We start from the raw sequence: 23,035 nt of genomic DNA on the forward strand, positions 1-23,035 counted from the left end.
AAAAGCCACAGGTATTGGGGGGCAAGTGGGTAAAACTCAGGGCTTACAGTGGTGAGCGGATCCCCACTAAGGGAGTGTGTGAACTACATGTATGGCTAAATAACAGATGGGAAAAGCTGCAATTTGTAATAGCAGCAGGGAAAAGAGCCCCTGTAATTGGATTAGAAGGGTGTCAAGCTCTGGGTCTCGTCAAGGGGGTGCACTCACTGGAGGAAGAGTTTGATGATGTCTTCCAGGGGATAGGGAAGCAGTTACCAGAGTACAAGACAGAATGAAGGGCTCAAATGCCCCACAATTCACACCCGTAGGAAAGTGGCACCCTTAGGAGCAGCTGAAAGAGAAGCTGGATAGACTCATTGCTTTGGGAATCATCGAGCGAACAGACGAGCCAACAGATGGGTACACTCATTGGTCACTGTAGAAAAAGACAGAACCCTTCTCTTATGTATAGACTCAAAGGAATGACATAAACATGTCCAGCTACCAACAAGCAGTTACATTTTGGGGATATGGCTAATGCCAAATACTTCTCTACACTTGGTGTGTCAGTGGGGTTCTGGCAGAGGCCATTAGAAAAACAGAGCTCACCTGTGTGCACATTTCACACCCCCGGTGGGAGACACTGTTTCTGCAGACAGTCGTTTGGGCTGTGCTGCATGGCCAAGGTGTCCCATCAGAAAATACAACACAGGTTTGATGGTCCAGAGGGTACCAGTGTTTACAACTATGGGGTTTTGATTTGGGGAAAAACAGTAGAAGAGCAAGACCTGAGGCTCCAAGCAGTTTGCAAAGTGTGTGTTATCTGTGCTGGGCTGAGCAGGTCAAGACTGGGCCAGGCTCACTGTGTGTTACCCATGCTGGGCTGGGCTGATCTCGCCGTGAGTTACCCATGCAGGCTCAGAATGGACGTCAGAGTCTCGGTCAGGCTAGCACAGTGAGCTTCACTGCTGTTCTGCAAGATGCAGTGACGTGGTGTGAAAGCAGCAGGTTAATAGAAATCTCAGCAGAAGCTGCCGCTCCCTGGCTTCCCCTCAGTAGCAAATCCCTTGGTGTTCAGCGCAAAGTGGGGGGCTGATGTTGAAGGGGGCCGAAAGGCCAATGCCAAACAAACTCTTCTCAGGTGGAAACAGCAAGAGCATCCTACCAAACCTGAAGATGAATAAAAGCTCCCAGCGCCCTTACAAATCTGGCTCCTCTGCTTTAAGCATCAATAAAGTTTCTCCCAGAGCAGGAAACAGACTCAGCCAATCCTTCCCCTTCAGCACTGAGTCCTGGGCCAGTGTCTGTCCTGCTTGGATTTATGGCTCCCCAGGCTCATAAATGTCAGAGCTGCATGTGATGGATGGAAGAGGTGGGAAATGCTTCCCCTCAACTTCAGGAGATTTTTTTATTTTTCCTGATCTTTTACAAAGTCATAAACCAGCTGCTGATTAGTGGCAGGTTTTAAAACTTTAGGGGAAAGCTGTTGAAATCAGCTTTAAGTGATAAGCTCCTCCAGAAGCCCAGCAGCTTAGTGTCTTCCTTTTGAGGTCACACTCCTGATGTGTGTGTCCTTCACAGCCACAGCCTCTTTGCCCACGGGGCTAGGCCAGCCTCACCAGCACCAGCCAGGGGTTCTCAGAACAAATTTTTTTGATGGCCTCAGAGCACGGCCACCAACCCTTGCAGGTGGCCGCTCTCACAATTTTTTGAAGCCCAAGCCCCTGCTGCCCCAGGCTGAAGCTCACAGCTGAAGCCCGAAGCCCACTGAGCACACACACTGGCCCCATATGTCTGCAGAGGCGCTGCTTGGAGCCTCCAGGAGGCTGCATGGTGCAGGGCACTGATCCCCTGCTGGCGGTGCCAGCAAACACCAAGGCAGCCAGGAGCAACAGCTGGGCATTGCAGGGAGGGGCTGCAATTCCGGACTAGGCCCTGTGCCCTTTCTGGAGCAAACCAGCTGTTCTTCCCACCTACTCTCAAGGGAAACGAGCCTCAGGGTTGCAGCCCAAGGCTGTCATTTTCTGTTGCACTGACGGAGTGGAGTCATGCCAGCCGTGTGCCTACCAAGGTGGGCAGGCATCTTGCAGCCAGACTGGACAGAAGAAGCAGGGATGGAGAGGGGACCACTTTGGAAACCATCGTCACAGGCATCAAGAGAGGCTCAGGTTACCCAGCCATGCTGCTTGCCATGTCCTTTCACATCTCCTTTCTCCCCTGCTCCACTAAAACCTTTTGGGGCACAGCCCGTACGAATGCATTATAATGGCCTGAATCCGCACCCCCTTCTCATGCTGAGGGCACCCTGAGTTCAGGGGGGCTGCACCTGTTTGTAGGCACTGCCTGTGGAGTAAGTGGCTGCTTCCCATCTGAGCCTCATCCAGCCCTTTGGGTGAGCAGCACTGAACTGGGAATCCTGGGAGAGCAGGTTTTCCCCTGTGATTTCCTGGCCTTCTGCTTCTGGAATTGCCTAGCAGGGCTTGCACACGCTCTCACATTTGGCTTTCTGAACACTTGTGCATTAAGCATTTGGGAATTCTCGGTAATCTTGCTCCCTGCTACAACCTCACCACCCCTCACAGGCCTGGCCTGTGAGGTTCTTTCTTCCCCCTTCCCCAAATGGTGGTAGGGGATTGTTGCTTTTCTTGGTCCCAACAGAGAGACCTCGTCTCTGTATTAGTCTAGAAACCTGGGCTAATGCAGAGGCAGATGCTGCTTGTGCAGGGTGCAATGCTTCATTAGCACCCAGGTGAGCCAATCACTTCTTGGTCAGACTGGACTAGAGTGCCTAGCACAGACAGCGCCAACCAGATCTACATCAGGGTATGAAACACACACAGAGACGGATTCCAAGGCCTGCTCAGACTGACTGCTGATGAAGAGCAGCGCATGCTCACTCCACAGCACACATCCCAAGATGTGAGCGTGCTACAGGGGAAGCTGCCCAGGCCGGGTGCATTAACCTGCCATTGGATTGCTGTGGCCTCCAGTCTCCATCCATGTGTATAAACTGAGGGTAAGAGCACTCTGCTGCTTTGCCGTTAGGGTTGCCAACTTTCTAATTGCACAAAACTGAACACCCCTGCCCTGCCACCTGCCCTGCCCCTTCCCCAATGCTCCATCCTTGCCCCGCTCCTTCCCCGAGGCCCCACCCCTGCTCACTCCATCCCTCCATCACTTGCTTTCCCCCATCCTCACTCATTTTCACTGAGCTGGGGAAGGGGTTTGGGGTAGAGGAGTGGGGTAAGGGCTCCGGCTGGAGGTGTGGGCTCTGGGGTAGGGCCGGGGATGAGGGGTTTGGGGTGAAGGAGGGGACTCCAGCTTGGGGCAGGGGGTTGGGATGCAGGAGGGGGTTTAGGGTGCTATGTCCTGGCAGCGCTTACCATGGCTTTCAGGAAGCGGCCACCAGGTCTTTGTAGCCCCTAGACACATGGGTGACCAGGGAGGCTCCATGCGCTGTCCTCATGCCCACAGGCACCGCCCCCGCAGCTCCCATTGGTCATGGTTTCCGGCCAATGGGAGCTGCAGAGCCAGCCCTCGGGGCCAGGGCTGCCCGCGGAGCCTCCATGGCTGCCCATATGTTTAGGAGCTGCGGAAACCTGGTGCCCACTTCCAAGAGCCGCATGGAGCTAGGGCAGGCAGGGAGTCTGCCTTAGCCCCACGCCCCCTCTGCGCCACCGACTGAACTTTTAACGGCCCCATCGGCGGTGCCGATTAAAGCTGCCAGGGTCCCTTTTCAACTGGATGTACCAGTCAAAAACAGGACACCTGGCAACCCTATTTGCCATCCAAGGCTGAAAAGCAGCAGCATATAGTGCAAATGGTTATTAATTGACCATTCCTCCACATAGGTGGCTGCCCTTTCCTCACAGGCCAGGAGCAGAGACAATCAGCTGGAGACTTCCCTCTCCCTGCCCAGAGGAAATCCGGGAGTTACTCACCCCACAGTTTAGAGAGTGCAGTGACTGGCACCTGCTAGCTCTGCCTGTAGCATACTCAGGAGCAGCAGTGTAGAACAGAACATTTCTGGACTATCCTTATGTCATAGAGACCTGGCCGAGCCTGGAGCCTCACCAGATGACTGTGTCGAGCACTCGAACCCCAGACGGCACGGTTCGTTGTCTGACCGGAGAGAGACAGGCAACACCAGCAAGGTCCGAACACAAAGCTCTTCACTTAAGAGTGCACACAACAATAGAGAGCAGCCCGTCTCCAAAGAGAACCAGCAGCCTCTGAGTAAAACTAATAGGTTTTTATAAACAGTTCCATTGCATCACAAATTTATTCGTAAAGCAGCCCACCCCTCCCCTATATTAGTTAACATCCTCTTTCTCTATATGCATGCACATCTACCCCCCTTATTGTAGATAACTTTTAGCGAATTGTAGTGCTTCACTAACTTTCTTATCGGTATGGGTGTCAACCGGGAGACTAGGAGTTAAAACAGACATAACTCAAAAGCAGGGAGTGGAAAGCAGCGCCTCTGTATCTCAAGGACTGTTCCCAGCACATCTGGTACAAAAATGCAGGAACGCAGGCCTCCCCTTTTTATTCACTCTCTGTAACTTGAACAAATATTCCTTCATTCTACTTTCAGAGACTTTCCCAGCAGCCTCTCTTAGCCTGACTTTGGTTCGGTTGGCATAACTGCCTCCTGTTTAGCTTTTCTTACCTAACAACTGTGAGGGGATCTGACCACCGGATCCCATGTGCTTTAAGCTTCTGGAGCCTGGTCCAATCCCAGGTTCTTCCCCTAGCTGGGGGCCATAGGCCCACTCTCAGTGTGTGGATCCTCTCTCTAGCACCCCATCCTGAGAGCTGAGATGTAGTGGTCCGATGGTCCAGCACCTGACACCAGTACTGACCCATCAGACTCTCTTATAGCTTAAACACACCCTCTCCCATCACTCAAGCTGTGTGGGTGCTTGGGATCCACAGATTAACTCTACAGGGGCATATAGTAGGTGTAACACATCACACGCACACAGTCTTTGCACAGGATTCTAAACCATTATTGCTCTTTACTTTATAGCACAAGAAACATATAGATCGATACAAAAATAATAAACCCTACAGGCATTTTCCTGCCTCTGTGTCTCAACTCGTTTGGAGCATTCTTTGGGCTGGGATCTAGGTTCTCTGAGGGTATCCAGAAAAACAACCAGGAGTCCGGTGGCACCTTAAAGACTAACAGATTTATCTGAGCATAAGCTTTTGTGCGTAAAAACCTCACTTCTTCAGATACATGGAGTGAAAGTTACAGATGCAGACATAAATATACTGACACATGAAGAGAAGGGAGTTACCTCACAAGTGGAGAACCAGTGCTGACAGGGCCAATTCGATCAGGGCGGATGTAGTCTACTCCCAACAATACATGAGGAGGTGTCAATTCCAGGAGAGGCAAAGCTGCTTCTGTAATGAGCCAGCCACTCCCAGTCCCTATTCAAGCCCAAATTAATGATGTTAAATTTGCAAATTAATTTTAGTTCTGCTGTGTCTCTTTGAAGTCTGTTTCTGAAGTTTTTTTGTTCAAGTATAGCTACTTTCAAATCTGTTATAGAATGTCCCGGAAGATTGAATTGTTCTTCCACTGGCTTTTGTGCGTTGCCATTCCTGATGTCCGATGTGTCCATTTATTCTTTTACGTAGGGACTGCCTGGTTTGGCCAATGTACATGGCAGAGAGGCATTGCTGGCACATGATGACATATCACATTGGTAGATGTGCAGGTGAATGAGCCTCTGATGGTGTGGCTGATGTGGTTGGGTCCTCTGATGGTGTCGCTAGAGTAGATATGGGGACAGAGTAGGAGACGAGGTTTGCTACAGGGATTGGTTCCTGGGTTAGTGTTTCTGTGGTGTGGTGTGTAGTTGCTGGTGAGTATTTGTTTCAGGTTGGGGGGCTGTCTGTAAGCGAGGACTGGCCTGTCTCCCAAGGTCTGTGAGAGTGAGGGATCGTTTTCCAGGATAGGTTGTATATTGTTGATAATGTGCTGGAGAGGTTTTAGCAAATCATTCTATAACAGATTTGAAAGTAGCTATACTTGAACAAAAAAACTTCAGAAACAGAATTCAAAGAGAAACAGCAGAACTAAAATTCTGAATTAAACCCTCCGACTAACAGGAGCATTGAAGAACTTTGTTATATATCAATGCCATCTACTGGACAACGATGGAAGCAGCCGAGAAACTGAAAAGCTGAGAGCCATTTGGCCAGAGGCCAACAAGAATCAGAGGGTGGCTCCCTCCAGTAAACCCTGAAGATGGTATATAAAACAGAGGTCACTGTGTAGGATTGTAAAGAGTTTAACTGAGCCCCCAAGTGGGAAAGACTCTCTCCTGGGCCAAGTTATAGGACTAAGACAACAAAGAGTTGGCTGAACCCCCCAATAAGCTGCAGAATCCACAGTGCAATCAACACGTGAACCAGCCATGTGGAAAGAACTTATCTCGGGATCAACAGGATAAGAAAAATTGGTAAAATTCTATTTCAACGATTGCATTTCCCAGTCTGTTCTTTACCATATGTAACTGAAATGTAGCTTGCTGAGTCTACACTCTCTAGTGAGACCTCAGTTAACCATATTTTAGATTTTAACTAATGCTATATCCATGCTCTAAGCCCAAGTAAATTGGCCTAAGAGAGATTTAAAGCAATAATTTTAAGCAATTGTTTGTGATATTCTGAACTTGTCTCTTTGAGATCAAACCAGTCAAATATCAGGAATCACACTCCTAAAGGGGGCTTAAAAACAAGTGCATCCCTGTTCCTTAGAGAAACATTGCATGTGCAATAAATATGCTAGGTACTAAAGAACTGATGATAGATGTCATAAGCAAATATTGTAAGAAGTTCTTTGGAATAACTGCTGAGCCTCAACCCTAAGCTGTGACAATCGGTAGCGAGGCTGTGTTGGTATGGTTCTGGACATGCCAAGAACATTAGTTGTGGTTATACTTGGTTGATGAGCTGTTGATTGTGCACTGATGTAGTTCTTGGTGAATTAATAAATGATTGATTGTTTAAGAATAACCAGATGTCCTGAGTTAAGGAATATTGTTCAAAGTAAAAGTTTACTTGAAAAGAACCTAGCGTTAACTTAGTAAGTTAGCACTCCCTGTGCTCAATAAACAAGTTTGTCCTATTAGATTCCATTCTAATATTGGCCACAAAACTCAAACTGGCAAATCTAGCCTGTTAGATTTTAAAGTTGAAATCTGACTGGCACCTCAGAAAATTCCCCCTTTCACACTTACAACTTCTCAACATCAACCAGAATTTGTAAGTTGTACAGACCGATTCCCCAGACATGGCAACAGAGCAGAGCAGGTCAGGGATCGCTAAACACTGAGGATGGAGTGGAGGTCAAGGATAATCTAGGCATGGCCCAATATCTAAACAAATACTTTGCCTCAGTCTTTAATAAGACTAAAGAGGATATTAGGGATAATGGTAGCATGACGAATGGGAATGAGGATATGGAGGTAGATATTACCATATCTGAGGTAGAAGTGAAACTCAAACAGCTTAATGGGACTAAATCAGGGGGCCCAGATAATCTTCATCCAAGAATATTAAAGGAATTGGCACGTGAAATTGCAAGCCCATTAGCAAGAATTTTTAATGAATCTGTAAACTCAGGGGTTGTACTGTATGATTGGAGAATTGCTAGCATAGTTCCTATTTTTAAGAAAGGGAAAAAAAGTGATCCAGGTAACTATAGGCTTGTTAGATTGACATCTGTAGTATGCAAGGTCTTGGAAAAAATTTTGAAGGAGAAGGTAGTTAAGGACATTGAAGTCAATGGTAAATGGGAAAAATACAACATGGTTTTACAAAAGGTAGATCGTGCCAAACCAACCTGATCTCCTTCTTTGAGAAAGTAACAGATTTTTTAGACAAAGGAAACGCAGTGGATCTAATTTACCTAGATTTCAGTAAGGCATTTGATACCGTGCCACATGGGGAATTATTAGTTAAATTGGAAAAGATGGGGATCAATATGAAAATTGAAAGGTGGATAAGGAATTGGTTAAAGGGGGGACTACAACGGATCCTACTGAAAGGTGAACTGTCAGGCTGGAGGGAGGTTACCAGTGGAGTTCCTCAAGGATCGGTTTTGGGACCAATCTTATTTAATCTTTTTATTACTGACCTCGGCACAAAAAGTGGGAGTGTGCTAATAAAGTTTGCGGATGATACAAAGCTGGGAGGTATTGCCAATTTAGAGAAGGACAGGGATATCCTACAGGAGGATCTGGTTGACCTTGTAAACTGGAGTAATAGTAATAGGATGAAATTTAATAGTGAGAAGTGTAAGGTCATGCATTTAAGGATTAATAACAAGAATTTTAGTTATAAGCTGGGGACACATCAATTAGAAGTAACGGAGGAGGAGAAGGACCTCGGAGTATTGGTTGATCATAGGATGACTATGAGCCGCCAATGTGATATGGCCGTGAAAAAAGCTAATGCGCTCTTGGGATGCATCAGGAGAGGTATTTCCAGTAGGGATAAGGAGGTTTTAGTACCGTTATACAAGGCACTGGTAAGACCTCACCTGGAATACTGTGTGCAGTTCTGGTCTCCCATGTTTAAGAAGGATGAATTCAAACTGGAACAGGTACAGAGAAGGGCTACTAGGATGATCTGAGGAATGGAAAACTTGTCTTATGAAAGGAGACTCAAGGAGCTTGGCTTGTTTAGCCTAACTAAGAGAAGGTTGAAGGGAGATATGATTGCTCTCTTTAAATATATCGGAGGGATAAATACCGGAGAGAGAGAGGAATTCTTTAAGCTCAGTACCAGTGTGGACACAAGAACAAATGGATATAAACTGGCCACCAGGAAGTTTAGACTTAAAATTAGATGAAAGGTTTCTAACCATCAGAGGAGTGAAGTTTTGGAATAGCCTTCCAAGGGAAGCAGTGGGGGCAAAAGATCTATCTGGCTTTAAGATTAAACTCGATAACCTTATGGAGGAGATGGTATGATGGGATAACATGGTTTTGGTAATTAAATATTCATGGTAAATAAGCCCAATGGCCTGTGATGGGATATTAGATGGGGTGGGATCTGAGTTACCGAGGAAAGAATTTTCTGTAGTATCTGGCTGGTGAATCTTGCCCATATGCTCAGGGTTTAGCTGATCGCCATATTTGGGATCAGGAAGGAATTTTCCTCCAGGGCAGATTGGAAGAGGCCCTGGAGGTTTTTCGCCTTCCTCTGTAGCATGGGGCATGGGTCACTTGCTGGAGGATTCTCTGCTCCTTGAAGTCTTTAAACCATGATTTGAGGACTTCAATAGCTCAGACATAGGTGAGAGGTTTTTCGCAGGAGTGTTGGGTGAAATTCTGTGGCCTGCGTTGTGCAGGAGGTCAGACTAGATGATCATTATGACCTAAATATCTATGAATCTATGAATCTAGCCTGATAACCTGTTTCCAACAGTGGCCAGGCCTGGCTTCTTCAGAGAAAAGGGCAAAAAACTCAGAAATGGGAAACTCTGGAATAAGTTGTGCAGAGGGGGAGTCTTGCTACCTCATGACACCATCATTAGGATATTTATAGTGTAGGCAACCTATACTAGAGGGGCCTCTGAAGTTAATTGGGAGTGTTCTAGTAGGGAAGATCCTGAGTGCTGCAATCCAGCCTTGACAACTACAACTCCCATGATGCTGTGGGGAAGAGAGACTTCTGTTCCATGGGATGCAGAGAGAACATGCAGTGGGCTTCATCTTGCTGAAAGCTGAGATCCTGGTCAGGGGAGTGGAGACTGCCTTCTGGAGCCCATCCAAGCCAAGGGCTGCTGTCGAGAAACTGCTGGGGCTTTGAACAAGCAGGGACTCATGGAGGCTATTGCTGGATTTCACTGGAGCCAGGGAAGACTGTTGCTGTGCCCAGAGATGACTGAGGTGGACCTGCAGTGCAGGGAAAGTGCTTGCAGAGGAAGGGGGACAGCGAGGAGACTTTAAGGGGTTGCCCAGAGTCAGAAAAGAGATTAAGTGTTCTTATTGTCTAACCAGGATCAAGGGATACTGACCTCTGGTTATAACAACTCCCGTCTTCAGAGGAGTTGTGCAGGTTGGAATGATCCCAAGTTAGAATCCCTCTGCCGCCTCTGTCAGACTGTTTTCCTGGATCAACAGAGCTCTGTCCCCAGCTTTGAGATCTTCATGCACACCCATGCAACTAGAACTTGGACACTTAGAGGAGTGAGCACTCGGGGGCGGGGTAAGTGGTGCAAGTGTGAATGTCAGTTGGTTTAAGTTTCATTTATTGCTGTAAACTGCATTTTATTGAAGTGTCCCCTTCTGATTTCAAGTGGTTGTGATGTTTTAATCAATCTCAGTCTGTTCCATCACATTTCTTAAAGTTGTGAAGTAAAGGTGGGTTAACACTAACATAAGAGGCTATGGGGTGTGTATTGTTTATAATCAGTACTTGTGAGTTAGACCCATTGCCTAGATCAACTCACATTTATTCCTGGAGGCTCCCAAGACACATCAGGGAGGGCGTACAGGGCCCAGCCAGGTGAAGGCACAGCCAAGAATTACTTATAAAAGAAATTAAAGGACTGCAGCAGAGGGATGGAAAGAGGATTCCCACCTATCCAACATCACCACTGGGATACTCAGGATCTTACTGTTGCCAACATCAGGCACCCGGGCACACAGGTGAGCGTTGCCTGCTCCAAAGTAACCCAGGAAGGAAAGTGTGTGTGTGTGGGGGGGAGGGGGCGGTGTTATGTAATTTAATTAACAAGGTACCCACACCAAGTTTCTCATGAGGGGGATGAAATTTGGATTGCGTAGCTAAGTGTGAGTCTGTATAACTGTGGATGGTTTGATAATCCAAATGACGTTTAAATATGAAGAAGACAGTAAAGTAAAGGAGTTGCTTTGAGTGCACTCCTGAAGGTCACATTAATGCATGGAAAGTAGCCGAGTTAAACTGTACCAGGAAGACAAATCAAATCACAATAAATAAAAGACTCATTACAGAACAGTAACTCAGCCTGACCCTAGGAAGGTGCCTTCGGTGTCAAGCAGGAAGTCTGGAACTTTAGGACAAGTCTTTATCTATTTTCTAGTGAAACTTGAAAGACAGTAAGACAGTCAACAGCAGTGCAACTACGTGTAATTCTAAAGATTTAAAAACAAACTATTGCTTCGTTAGTGACATGTTCAACATTCAATTCAGCATTCCCTTCCCAGCTAATAATTCTCATTCATAACCAGCTTGTTCACACACACACACAAAAGTCCCACGCTAACCCAGTGAATGCCTCAGGCCCCCACCCTGCCACTGTGACTCGTGTGGCAAGAAAGCTGTGCAAAGCAGGCAGAGCGTCACTGAGAACCAAACTGTCTTGCTGTATTCCAGGTCACCCTGCAGTCTTCCTTGAGGACTGGAAAGGGAGAGAGGGAGCAGTGCTTTATAAGCTAAATATTACCAGTGGGAGAAGTTACTGAGTAGCAGCCTTGGCTCTCGGCCTCTCGCACCTGGGCTAGATTCACAAAGGGGACTTAGGTATGGTAATGTCTAACTCCTAGGGGCCCTGCTGCCCAGCAGAATTCACAACACCCAGGTTCCCCCTGCATTGGAGAAGAAGAGTCAGGTGTCTAAGAGAGGGATTCAAAGAAGCCAGCAAGCTGAGTGGCTGGGAGCTTCAGCCATGAACCCTCTCCTGGAGTTAGGCATCAAAACCAGGTCAGCCCTTTCTCTGGAAAGTCGAGAGTGAGAACCCCACACACCTCAACAACTGGGCACTCCTTGGAATGTGGGAGGCCCCTGTTTAAATCCCTTTCGGCCTATTCTGCTTTCTCAATCCGCCTTTTGAAGCTGTTCCACTGCATATAAATAAGTAAAAACCGTTGGGCGAGAGAGCAAGAGAGCAAAAACTAGAGCCTGAGTTTATGTCCCAGTGGTTAGTGCACTCAAGTGCTATTGAGGAGGAGAGAATGCAGATAAATAGTTCAATGGTAAAGTCTTACTCTGCAATCTTTAAACTGTCCTGGCCCTGTTGAGGGGTCATTGGTCCCTGGAGGCAATGGTTTTGCCCTCTTAGGCTCTTCTGGACCCAGCTCTCCAGATAGAGTCACTAAATAGTTTAGCAAAAAGAAAAGGAGTACTTGTGGCACCTTAGAGACTAACCAGTTTATTTGAGCATGAGCTTTCGTGAGCTACAGCTCACTTCATCAGAAGTGAGCTGTAGCTCACGAAAGCTCATGCTCAAATAAACTGGTTAGTCTCTAAGGTGCCACAAGTACTCCTTTTCTTTTTGCGAATACAGACTAACACGGCTGTTACTCTGAAACCTGTAAATAGTTTAGGTCCCCTTTCCGGGGGTGTATCACAGTTCAGTCTTCAGTAAATTGCTGACCCTTTTCAGAGTCTTCAGTCCCCTAAGGTTCGACTCTCTCCTCAGGGAGCAGGCCACTCTGCCTGTGGCCGGTGTGGGGGGACTGGGACCGCCCACTACTCCAGGTCCCAGCCCAATGACCCTATGAATAGCAACTACATGCCATTGTGTCCCTTTCAACTGCTCACAATGCTGCTACAATTCCCTGGGTCATTTCCCCATGGTCCCTGCACCTTCACCAATGTTTCACTTTTACCGTAGGGCTGAAGTCTTGTACTCAGTCCCAGCAAGAAGCCAGGAGCTCCTTCTTGCTCCCCCCATCCCTATCAACCACTGATCTGTCCACAGTCTTGTAGCTCCCTTGGCCAGCCAGGAGCAACATTCTACCTCCTCTGGCTTCAGGCAGCAACTGTCTCTGGCCCTGCAGCTCCTTTTATATGGCCCTCCTGGGCCCTGACTGGCTGCTCCCTGCAGCCTCTCGGATTGGCTGCTTCCCCTGCAGCCACTCTAGGCAGCCTGGAGGACTCATCTCCACTGCTCCTTTCTGGGACGGAGTGTGGTAGGACGCTGCACCTGGTACACCCTATCATACCTACCATTTACAATATCATGCTGTCTTTGACGTTCATTACGCTTCAGTCTCTTCAGTGTTTCTAAATCGTACGGGTTTTCTAATTATACGACCCAAACGTGTAACAACTTGGCCATCTGTCTGTCCATTAGTTGCATTGACTGGCTGTGGTCGGTTTGGAATCCTTGAGTCTTCTTCTTGTTCTGCATCTACCATCTGTAGAGCTTGTTCTGTTGATAGTTTTTTCTGAGGAACAAACTGTGGATGCTGATGGTTTCTATTGAACTCTTCACTGTCAGTCTCGATCACCTACAATCTGGGTGCTGAATTCTTTTTCTTTATGACAGCTGGAGTTGTCCATTCCTTTTCTCCATCCAGGTTGACGTGAACACAGTCACCAAGTTCTAGACCTGGCAGTTTGCTAACTGGGTGACATAGCCAGAACCGTTTCATAGTCATTTTTGTGACTGTCTTCAGTAACATCAAAGGATTTTAAGATATGCTCTGCTTGCTTCCCCATAGCATAAGGTAAAGACAATACCTGGATATCTCCAGTTTCTTTGTGCAGCTTGGTAGCAATGAGAAACCTTGCTAAATATTATTTCCAGTCTGTCCATTCTGAAGGTTTGTAATAGCTGAAGTTCTCCAAAGATTAGAAAAGTGGCATATTGATGAGATCCTGCAGCCTTTGTTGCTGTTCCTTCTGTTTCTGTTCTTAATCCAACTACTGGCCCCCCATGCCATGCTCTTGTAACAGATATGGACTGGTCACAGACCTCGTTTATACCCACCAGCTGTGCTCATCGTAAGATCCTTTAATGGTCTCCCAGGTGTGGCTGAGGTTTGTTTAAATAAGGTATTTTGCACACAGTGCCACCTAGTGGCTACCAGTATAAAACAGTTTAGCATTCCATTCCAGAAGGGGTGCAAGATGAAATTTTCAAAAGCACAAGGGACTTAGGAACCATTTTCAAAAGTGATTTAGGAGCCTACATGTCACTGACTCACAATGACACTTTGGGTCCTAAGTGTCTAAATCACTTCTAAATATGGGATTAAGGTTCCTAAATCACATAGGTACTTTTGAAAATTGTATCCATAATTCCTTCCATATTTTTACCCATAATTTACATTTTCAGGCCAAAATTTGCAAAACAAACTGAAGCACACAGCAGCATGTAGGAACTGTCCTTCCCCAGGGGTATCTGTAGCTGCTCCATCACAAGGGTGGTGTGTCCCAGCAAGAGGCAGTGGGTATAATTTCCTTGCAATGGTTAATAACAGAGTGGACCAGCATTACCATGTGTTTTCCCTGGGCTGTGACATTCATAGGCAACTATCAACTGAATGAATTTCCAGCACTGTATGCACAGGCATGACACCCTTCCACCCCATGACACACACCCTAAAGATGTGTAAGGTTTAGACAAAGTGGTAGTCTTTTTGCTCCAGCTGCAACCACCAGCCCTTCCAGCCTTCATCAGGCTGAGACACAAAACCAAGTGTCCATTCAACTCCATTCTAGAGGCTGCATGACAGTCACAGTGCAGCACTCTCTACATGGGGAGGCAGGATGGCAAAGGAGCAGATTCCTCCAGGAATCACAGAGGCCTGGGCATTGGCATGTCGATGTAAGCAGTGTCAGGATGAGCTCCACCCTGGTGAGGTGTGGCAAGTTGTGGAAAAGAACTTCAGGGGCCGATCTCATTTGCATAGGCACACCCACCACGCCTAGAATGAGACCATAGCTGCCCAAATGGTCACTTTGGCTGCTGTGGGATCCCCAGTGTCTCTGTTATTGGGGCAGGAAGAATAAATTGTTATTACCCTGATTATGGGAACTGTGCTTGGAACTGTACGTGGCCTTTTGTTATGATGGAGGGATTCACCATCAACTAAGTAGCACTCGCTAGGCAAGGGTCATGGGTTCCAAAACTGTGTGAAGGGAGAGAGGCTGGGGACAAGTATTAATACTTGGTGGCATGGGCCCCTTGGTAAGAGCCTTACATGCTAATTGCACTTCCTCCTCTCTCCACTGTGGAATATCAGAGCTAATTTTGATTTCATTAGAAGTCTAGTTATAGGCTGCTGAGCTCACTTTGGGCTGACAGTGCACCAGCACTGGGGCTCCCCTACTACAAGCTGAATTTACCTAAGAGCTGAAATCACTGAGTGTTGTGTTAAGTAGTGGGGGAGCCTGAAGATATATTGTGGAGCAGTTTGCGGGACGGCTGGTGAAGCAGTTTGACGCGGAGCAGTCTGTGGATGGCAGGAGCTGCTTGTGGGCCGTGGAGCTGAGCGAAGGAGTTCGTGGGGCGGCTGGCGGAGCGGAGCGCAGCTGAGCGAAGGAGTTCGTGGGGCGGCTGGCGGAGTGGAGCGCGGCTGAGCGAAGGAGTTCGTGGGGCGGCTGGCGGAGTGGAGCGCGGCTGAGCGAAGGAGTTCGTGGGGCGGCTGGCGGAGCGGAGCGGAGCTGAGCGAAGGAGTTCGTGGGGCGGCTGGCAGAGCGGAGCGCCGCTATGGAGCTATGGGGCGGTCAGCTTCAGATCATGTAAGGTGCCTCTTACCCCCGTCCCATTTCCACCCAGGTTGGGAGGTAAAGCTCCGCAGATAAACTTTCGAACTCTGGGGCTGCCCTGACCAGGGACAGAGACTTTTTGGGGCATTGGACTTTTGGGACTTTGGGTGATTTGGGGTTGCTGGACTCAAGAACCAAGGGGAAAAGGGCATGCCCCAATTTGCTTGGGGTGGGTTTTTTTTGCTCATGGGTTGTGTTATGAATCCTGTTGGTGGTGTTTCCCCAACATAATGCCACATTGTTTCTCTCTGTTATTAAAAGGCTTTTGCTACACTCAGACTATGTGCTTGCGAGAGGGGAAGTATTGCCTCTTGGAGGCGCCCAGCGGGGGTGGTATATATTTGTCCCAGGTCACTGGTTTGGGGCTCGAGCCGGTTTGCATTGTGTTATTGGAATGGATCCCCTAGATATTGAACCCGGCCCTTGTTGCTGCCAACTCTGACGAGCAGAAGGGTTACATCTATAACAGCTCTTCAGCCACACTGGAAGCTTTTCCCCAATGAAGCCACCAGTTCCAGCATTTCCCTAACTATACAAGCCAGAGCAACAGTTTGCAATCTGGGAAGAAAGGTCTTACAGTAGGTTAGCACAGAGCACCGTAGTACCAGGTGGTGGTAGTCTGCTAAGCGCTGCCTACCAGTAAGCTCCACTGCTCTGAGAGGGCAAAAATCAAACATTACTCATAGTAGAGTGTGAAGATATGATGCAGCTACCTGAGTTCCTGGGCTCGGCTCCCCCGCAGGGGAGTAAAATACACCCCTGGGCTCTGTAGAACAACTTCAGTTCTCTGACATTCCTGGGAGATGGAGCTGTCTTAGCAGCTTTCATTTATTCTGGCTCTGGACACAGCCTCTTGGTACTAATGCCGAATCCCCAATGCAGCCTGCCTGGAGAATGAATTTTTTGTTTAAGGCACAGCCCTGCCACTGGCTAGTGTTGCACAATCTCACCAGGGTTTCACAGCTGCTCTCCTTCTGTAATGGTTGTGATTCATGAGAGTATGGGACAATCCTGGGATACCTGCAACCACACAGCTTATGCTCAAATAAATTTGTTAGTCTCTAAGGTGCCACAAGTACTCCTTTTCTTTTCACACTTACATGGTGCATTGAGAGAGGAGCTGCAGTTATTCTTAAAAACCCCAATGGGTTTTAATGGAGACATATTGTCTGGAACTTTCCTGCAGGATAATGGCTCGTACTCAGCTTTGTAAATGTTCCTCCCCTAGCTAAGGGGACATGGGATTATCTGTCTCTGGAAGAGGTAGGGCTGGGGTCAGCTTGCTCCATTAGCTGCTTTATAGCTCCTGCAAATGGACACGGACCCATCTCCTTTCACCACCAGGCAACTGAACAACTTCAGAGAGCTCACCACTGGGTGATCACTTCTGTCCGCAGCAGCTCCAACTCCCCCTTCAGCTTTGAGTCCGGCCCCCCTGAAATATTAGCAATAACTTCCCATACTGGGGATGGAAGGTTCCTGATCTAAGCGGTCAGGCTGGTTGAGAAACGACAGTTATTTTTCATGTTTGCACTGTTGCCGTAGACATGTTGGTCCCAGGATATGAGAGAGACAAGGTGGGGGAGATCATATCTTTTACTGGACCAACTTCTGTTGGTGAGAGAGACAAGCTTTCTAGCTGCACAGAGCCTAGACCTGAAGAAGAGCTCTGTCTGTAGCTCGAAAGCTTGTCTCTCTCACCAACAGAAGCTGGTCCAATAAAAAGATATGACCTCCCCCACTTTTTCTCTCATTGTTTTAATGGAAAAATTCAAATTGTGTTCACTTTTTAAAATTTCCTGTGAATTTTTTGCTTTGTCTATGAAAAAAAAAAGAAACAAAAACTGAAAAAAACCCCATCAGTTTTCAAAAGCCAACTTGGATAAAAATATTCCTGGAAACCAATTTTGTTTTTGCCAAAACCTGAACATTTTTACAACCAAAAGAAAAATATTCTGTGGAAAAATTTGTTTTGGTGGGAAAAACGCCCCTTTTTTTTTTCTTTTTTTTTCCCACTGAAAAAAAAAAGTTACATTATCCAGAGCAGCCGTCTTATTTGCTTGGATCAGTGGAGCTGTGCTGTGAAGTAGAGCAGGTGAGAGTTTAACAGAAATTTTTTCCTGCTAAACTATAAGATTTTGTCACAAATCACATTTTCCAAAGGAGGATGTTTTCAGTTATTTGTTTGTTTACATGTCAGTGGCAGATGAAAGTTTTCAATTTTGTGTTGAATGAAAATTTTTTGTTGTTTCCGTTTTTGAACATTAAAAAAAAAAATCCAAATTTCAGATGCTTTCTCCCTTTGACATTAAATGCATTGAAGTGATTGGGTTTGGAAGTTGTTTTTTCACTTCCCCCCTCCTGCCTGTTTTCCCCCTCTCCTCCTCTCCTCCCCTCCCCCGACCCCCCCCCTTTTGCTGCTTTGTCACTCCAGTGTTGGAGAAGCTTGGAAAAGTTCTTGGAAATGAAAAAATTAAAAGGGGGTGGACATTTTTTTTAGTTTTCTTTTTCTTTGTTTTCTGTTTTGGGTACCTGTAGGGGACAATTCTTCCAGTTTTCAGGCTTTTTTCTGCAAACAAGAGGGCTAAAAACTTCCTTTTCCTTTAAAAGGGAAGCTAATATTCTCCTATAATGACTAGTCTCAGGACTCTGGGGCTGTAAGAAACACCCCCACACTCGGGAGCTGCTTAGTAGAATGCAGGGAGTCAGCAGCTCTGCCCATGAAATGGGTCTGGTGAGCTGGCACCAGCTGGCAGGACATCCCATGTGTGTTCTAACTCCCATATCACAAACTAACTCCACACTTTGCCCTAATAGCAGATTCAGCTGTGAGGCAAAGAACCTCCATCGGTCATGGAGCTTGAGCTGACCCAGGAAAGCTCCTCCCAGGTTTGGGTGAGGCTGGCTGGCAGGGAGCACAGATGGGAAACTCACCCAGCAGTGGCCCGCAGATAGACACAGGGCTTCATTCTCCAGGGCTCTTCTGTGGATGCCTTTCCCCAGCTCTAGAGCCAGACCATTTTTAAAAGGCAAAGTTTACAGGCGTGAAAATCTGTTGTGAATATTCAAATCAGACCGTTACATTTTTGGCATCAAGTGTCACCCATGGAGCTGCACAAAACTTGGCAGCTATAGCCCAGCTGGTAGTACTCTGCCCTGTCCACCAGTGCATATCTGGCCAAATTGCTGCTACGCGATGGCTCTTCCCAGTTCTCAAGCCCTTTGGGGGCAGAACCGTATGAGATGTGCCAGCCGGGGAAGAGGGCAGCAGTGTGCCAGCCAGGGGGAGCCAGCCCCAGGCTCACACCTGAACGCAACAGGTATTAACGTGAGCTCAGCTGTGCTGGGTACAAGCAGAGTATTTTAAGCCGCAGCGTGACCCAGTCATGGCTGGAATGGGTTTTCAGAGCCAATCTGACTTCAAGCCTCCTCCCTGGGAAAATGTATTGCCTTAGAAATGCTACGCCTGTGCCTGATGGGTGGGGCCAGGAGCTCCTCCCAGGATGCTCTAGGGGACTGCTTCATTCACTGTCCCCAGAGAGCTGCAATGTAACACCTGCTGATCAGTGCTAGAGCTGTTAATAATAGAAAAAGCCATCCTGGAGCCTTGTGGAAATGAAAACCTGTATCACGGAGATGGATTTCAGCGTTTCCAAGAAGTGTGTGTCACCATGGATCCCTGTATCCTGTCCCACTGCAGGCATCTATGGAGCATCCTGCTAATCTCCCTCTTCAGATGCAGTCAGGCTGGGCGTGTTTTTCCGGGGGCAGACAGCCCTCTCCCCAGTGCTGCTCTGATTCCTGCTGAAGACTCCTGGGTATCGCTCAGGGTGGGAGGGGATCAGCGTGGCGAAGCCAGAGGGCATTGGCGACTTAAGTGGGGTTTGCAGCGGCTTTGCATCACCAAAGCAGCTGGAGCATACACCCCATTCCCACCCCCTGTCCTCCAAATCCCCCTTGTAGGGGGCAGTCACCCCGCTCTGGCTCAGAAAGGGTTAAAAGCCAGCCCTTGGAGAGGGCTGGGGCTGAGAACCAATAAAAAAAGGCTCGGAGGCAGCAAATCAGGGCCAGGCTGGGCCCTATAAAAGGGCTGTGAGCCAGGAGCTGGATCAGTTTCCCTCTGGTTTTGGAGAGAGATGTACCTAGCTGCTTGACGGGGCAAAGGGGGGCAGGGGCAGGGGCAGGGGCAGGGGCAGGGGCAGGGGCGAGCTGAGCTGAGCTGAGCTGAGCTGAGCTCAGGCCCGGTGACCTCCCACTCTGCGGCCTGACAGGAAGGCCTAGAGAGGTACTTGGCTTCAGGGAAAGGCAGCAGGTCCAGATCCCCCTTGCCAGTGATGAGTGGCCATTACACTGCAGTCTGCCCCAGTGAACAGGGGCTAGATGACGACTGGCAATAACCAGTGAGGTGGGGATACAGGGTTGGAGGTTCCCCTGGGAGGGGAGACCCAGAGCGTGGAGGTACTGCTGGGGCAGAACCCCGAGGTAAAGGACACCGGGGTCTGGGAGGGACGTGGGGCCTGAGTTGAGCAGGACACTGGCCAGTAGGAGGCGCTCTGAGAGCTAATTCCCAAGACAACCAGCAGGAGGCGCCACACTGGTGAGTCGTTGCTTCACTGTGCGCGCACACACACACACGCACATATTGAACTTCCTCCTCCCTCCTGCTGCCACTGTCAATAGATCTGGTAAAATAAATGTTTCCAATGAAGGATCATTTCCCACAAGAATTGGCAGTTTTCCCTTTCAGGAAAAGCTGAAGAAGAAAATCTTCTTCAGAGACATTCATTCAAATGGCTGCCAGCCTCCATCGTTCTGAAAGGGAGGGAGGCCAGGCTTCCCTCAGGGAAGGCGGGAGCTCCCCGTGCTGCCAGGAAGCGGAGAGAAACAGGTGCTTAGAGACAGCAGAAGAGCTGGGTGGAGATTAGAAAGGTCATGCTGTTTCATGGAGGATTTCAGCATTTCACAATGTGGTCTTGTTCCAGTATGGAAAGGCAATGGAGTACCAGCTGCAGGGCAGGCTCCATGGTGGGCTGCCCCAGACAGGTTTTCCCAGGATCATCCCTTTTTGGAGGTAGATATCCCATAGAAATCTGAACAGGTTCGGCCAGCTGTCCAGTTTTATGGGCTCAGGATCATCCTGGAAAGCATTTTGATTTCACCAAATTGACCAACTCTGATGGGAAAAAAAAATTGTCAGAATTTTTCCACCCAGCTCTAGATAGCAGCCATCTTTGCTAAGGGCAGCCAGTGACCTCAGTCTCATTGAGGAACAATGGGAAGTGGTGGCCATTTTTAGAAAGGCATCTTAATAATGGCCAGCCTGTACCCTCAGCCCCACAGACCAAGTAAATGCTGGTCACCATGTGAAAGAGGGCAGTTCTCTGTGGAATTCTCTGAAGAACATTGAGTGGCAGGAAAAAAGACCATGAGGATTTTTTAAAAGGATGAATGGAGCTCCTGGTCTAACAAATCAGCAGCTGCTGTGTTGAAGATCAAGGTTGTTGATACATTGATCAGTCTCATGGAGGTTCAGGTCTTCCAGAAACCAACAGTTAACATGTCAGAGACCTTGGTCTCTGAATTTGCTTAGCCCTGTCAGGTTCACACAGGTCCTAATCTGTGACAAAGACACAGCTACTGTGTTGAAGTTCCTGGTTTATACGTCCAGCCTGGTGATGATCAGCAGTGCCAGGAGGGCAGTACTCTCCCGTACGCAGTACCGGCAAGAGATTTTTAATGGGTATGGAGTACCAGAAAGATTTGGGGCTAGCCATCCCCCCTCTGGAGGGGGAGCGTGGGGCTGCACTCTGCTCCTTAAAGGAGCAGAACTGGGCTAAGGAGGGCATTTATTCTTTATATGGCTTTAACAGCACAATACATATGCTAACAAACTTAAAGGCTTTGTTTAAGTTTGTTAGCATATGTATTGTGCTATTAAGTTGGTCATGAGTCCTCAAGAGGGGAGGGGTTGGGGGGAATAAAAGGTGTTTAAACAGTGTTTTTGATTCTGTTTCTCCCCATTGGTCTGAATTATCCATGAAATTCATACTGCATCACATCAAGTACAAATCATTAGAGGGATGCCTCTGCTTGCACTGACCAGATGATGTTTGGATTCTGATGTCAGCCCAGTCCTGCAGCCTGACATAAATCAGCTGTTGTCCCCAGTGTACACAAAATTCTTCTTTTCAGCCAAACTGGTCTAACATGCATTTTGTTAACTGAAACTGGAGCAGCAAAATAAATGCCTCATTTTCCAGTTTTGTGGGTGAGAGAACTATAAGTGAAGATTATAACGCCGGACACTGACGGCCTTTGTCAAGGTTCCTTCTCCACTCTGAACTCTAGGGTACAGATGTGGGGACCTGCATGAAAGACCCCCTAAACTTATTCTTAACAGCTTAGGTTAAAAACTTCCCCAAGGTACAAACTTTGCCTTGTCCTTGAACCGTATGCTGCCACCACCAAGTGTTTTAAACAAAGAACAGGAAAAGAGCCCACTTGGAGACATCTTCCTGCAAAATATCCCCCCAAGCCCTACATTCCTGGGGAAGGCTTGATAAGAATCCTCACCAATTTCTACAGGTGAACATCGACCCAAACCCTTGGATCTTACGAACAATGAAAAATCAATCAGGTTCTTAAAAGAAGAATTTTAATTAAAGAAAAGGTAAAAGAATCACCTCTGTAAAATCAGGATGGTGAATACCTTACAGGGTAATCAGATTCAAAACATAGAGAATCCCTCTTGGCAAAACCTTAAGTTACAAAAAGACACAAAAATAGGAATATATATTCCATCCAGCACAGCTTATTTTACCAGCCATTAAACAAAAGGAAATCTAATGCATTTCTAGCTAGATTACTTACTAACTTAACAGTTATAAGGCTGCATTCCTGATCTGTTCCCGGCAAAAGCATCACACACAGACTAACCCTTTGTTCCCCCCTCCAGATTTGAAAGTATCTTGTCCCCTCATTGGTCATTTTGGGTCAGGTGCCAGCGGGGTTACCTTAGCTTCTTAACCCTTTACAGGTGAAAGGATTTTGCTTCTGGCCAGGAGGGATTTTATAGCACTGTATACAGAAAGGTGGTTACCCTTCCCTTTATATTTATTACAGCCTTAAACCAGCTGCCTCAGGAATCTGCCAAGAACTTTGCTGAAGATATAGTCCTCATCTTAGCAATGGAGCTAAGACTTAACACACATCTGCCCACCTTTATTGGAATGAGGCTCCTTCTGATCTGACAGCTCAGGCATTGTTAGTTTCATCCAAAAGAATTTACAGACTTGGAACTTAATCCTGTAAACCCTTAATCATTTCAACCATCCCATTGAAGACAATAGGACTATTTGCATGACTGTGGACCACTTTTGTGGTAAGAGTTTCAGGAGTCTGTTCTTTTCCTATAAAGGAAGTTGACTCTCCCACCGAAATGCAATGTTTGCGTACAATACCATAATGCAGTTTATGATACGGTTCTACTGAAAATTTGTCTTTTAATAAGTCATACATACGCTGAAATGGCTCCTCACCCAAC

Source organism: Eretmochelys imbricata, chromosome 15 (genome assembly GCF_965152235.1).
Source record: "Eretmochelys imbricata isolate rEreImb1 chromosome 15, rEreImb1.hap1, whole genome shotgun sequence".
In the NCBI taxonomy this organism is placed as follows: domain Eukaryota; kingdom Metazoa; phylum Chordata; order Testudines; family Cheloniidae; genus Eretmochelys; species Eretmochelys imbricata.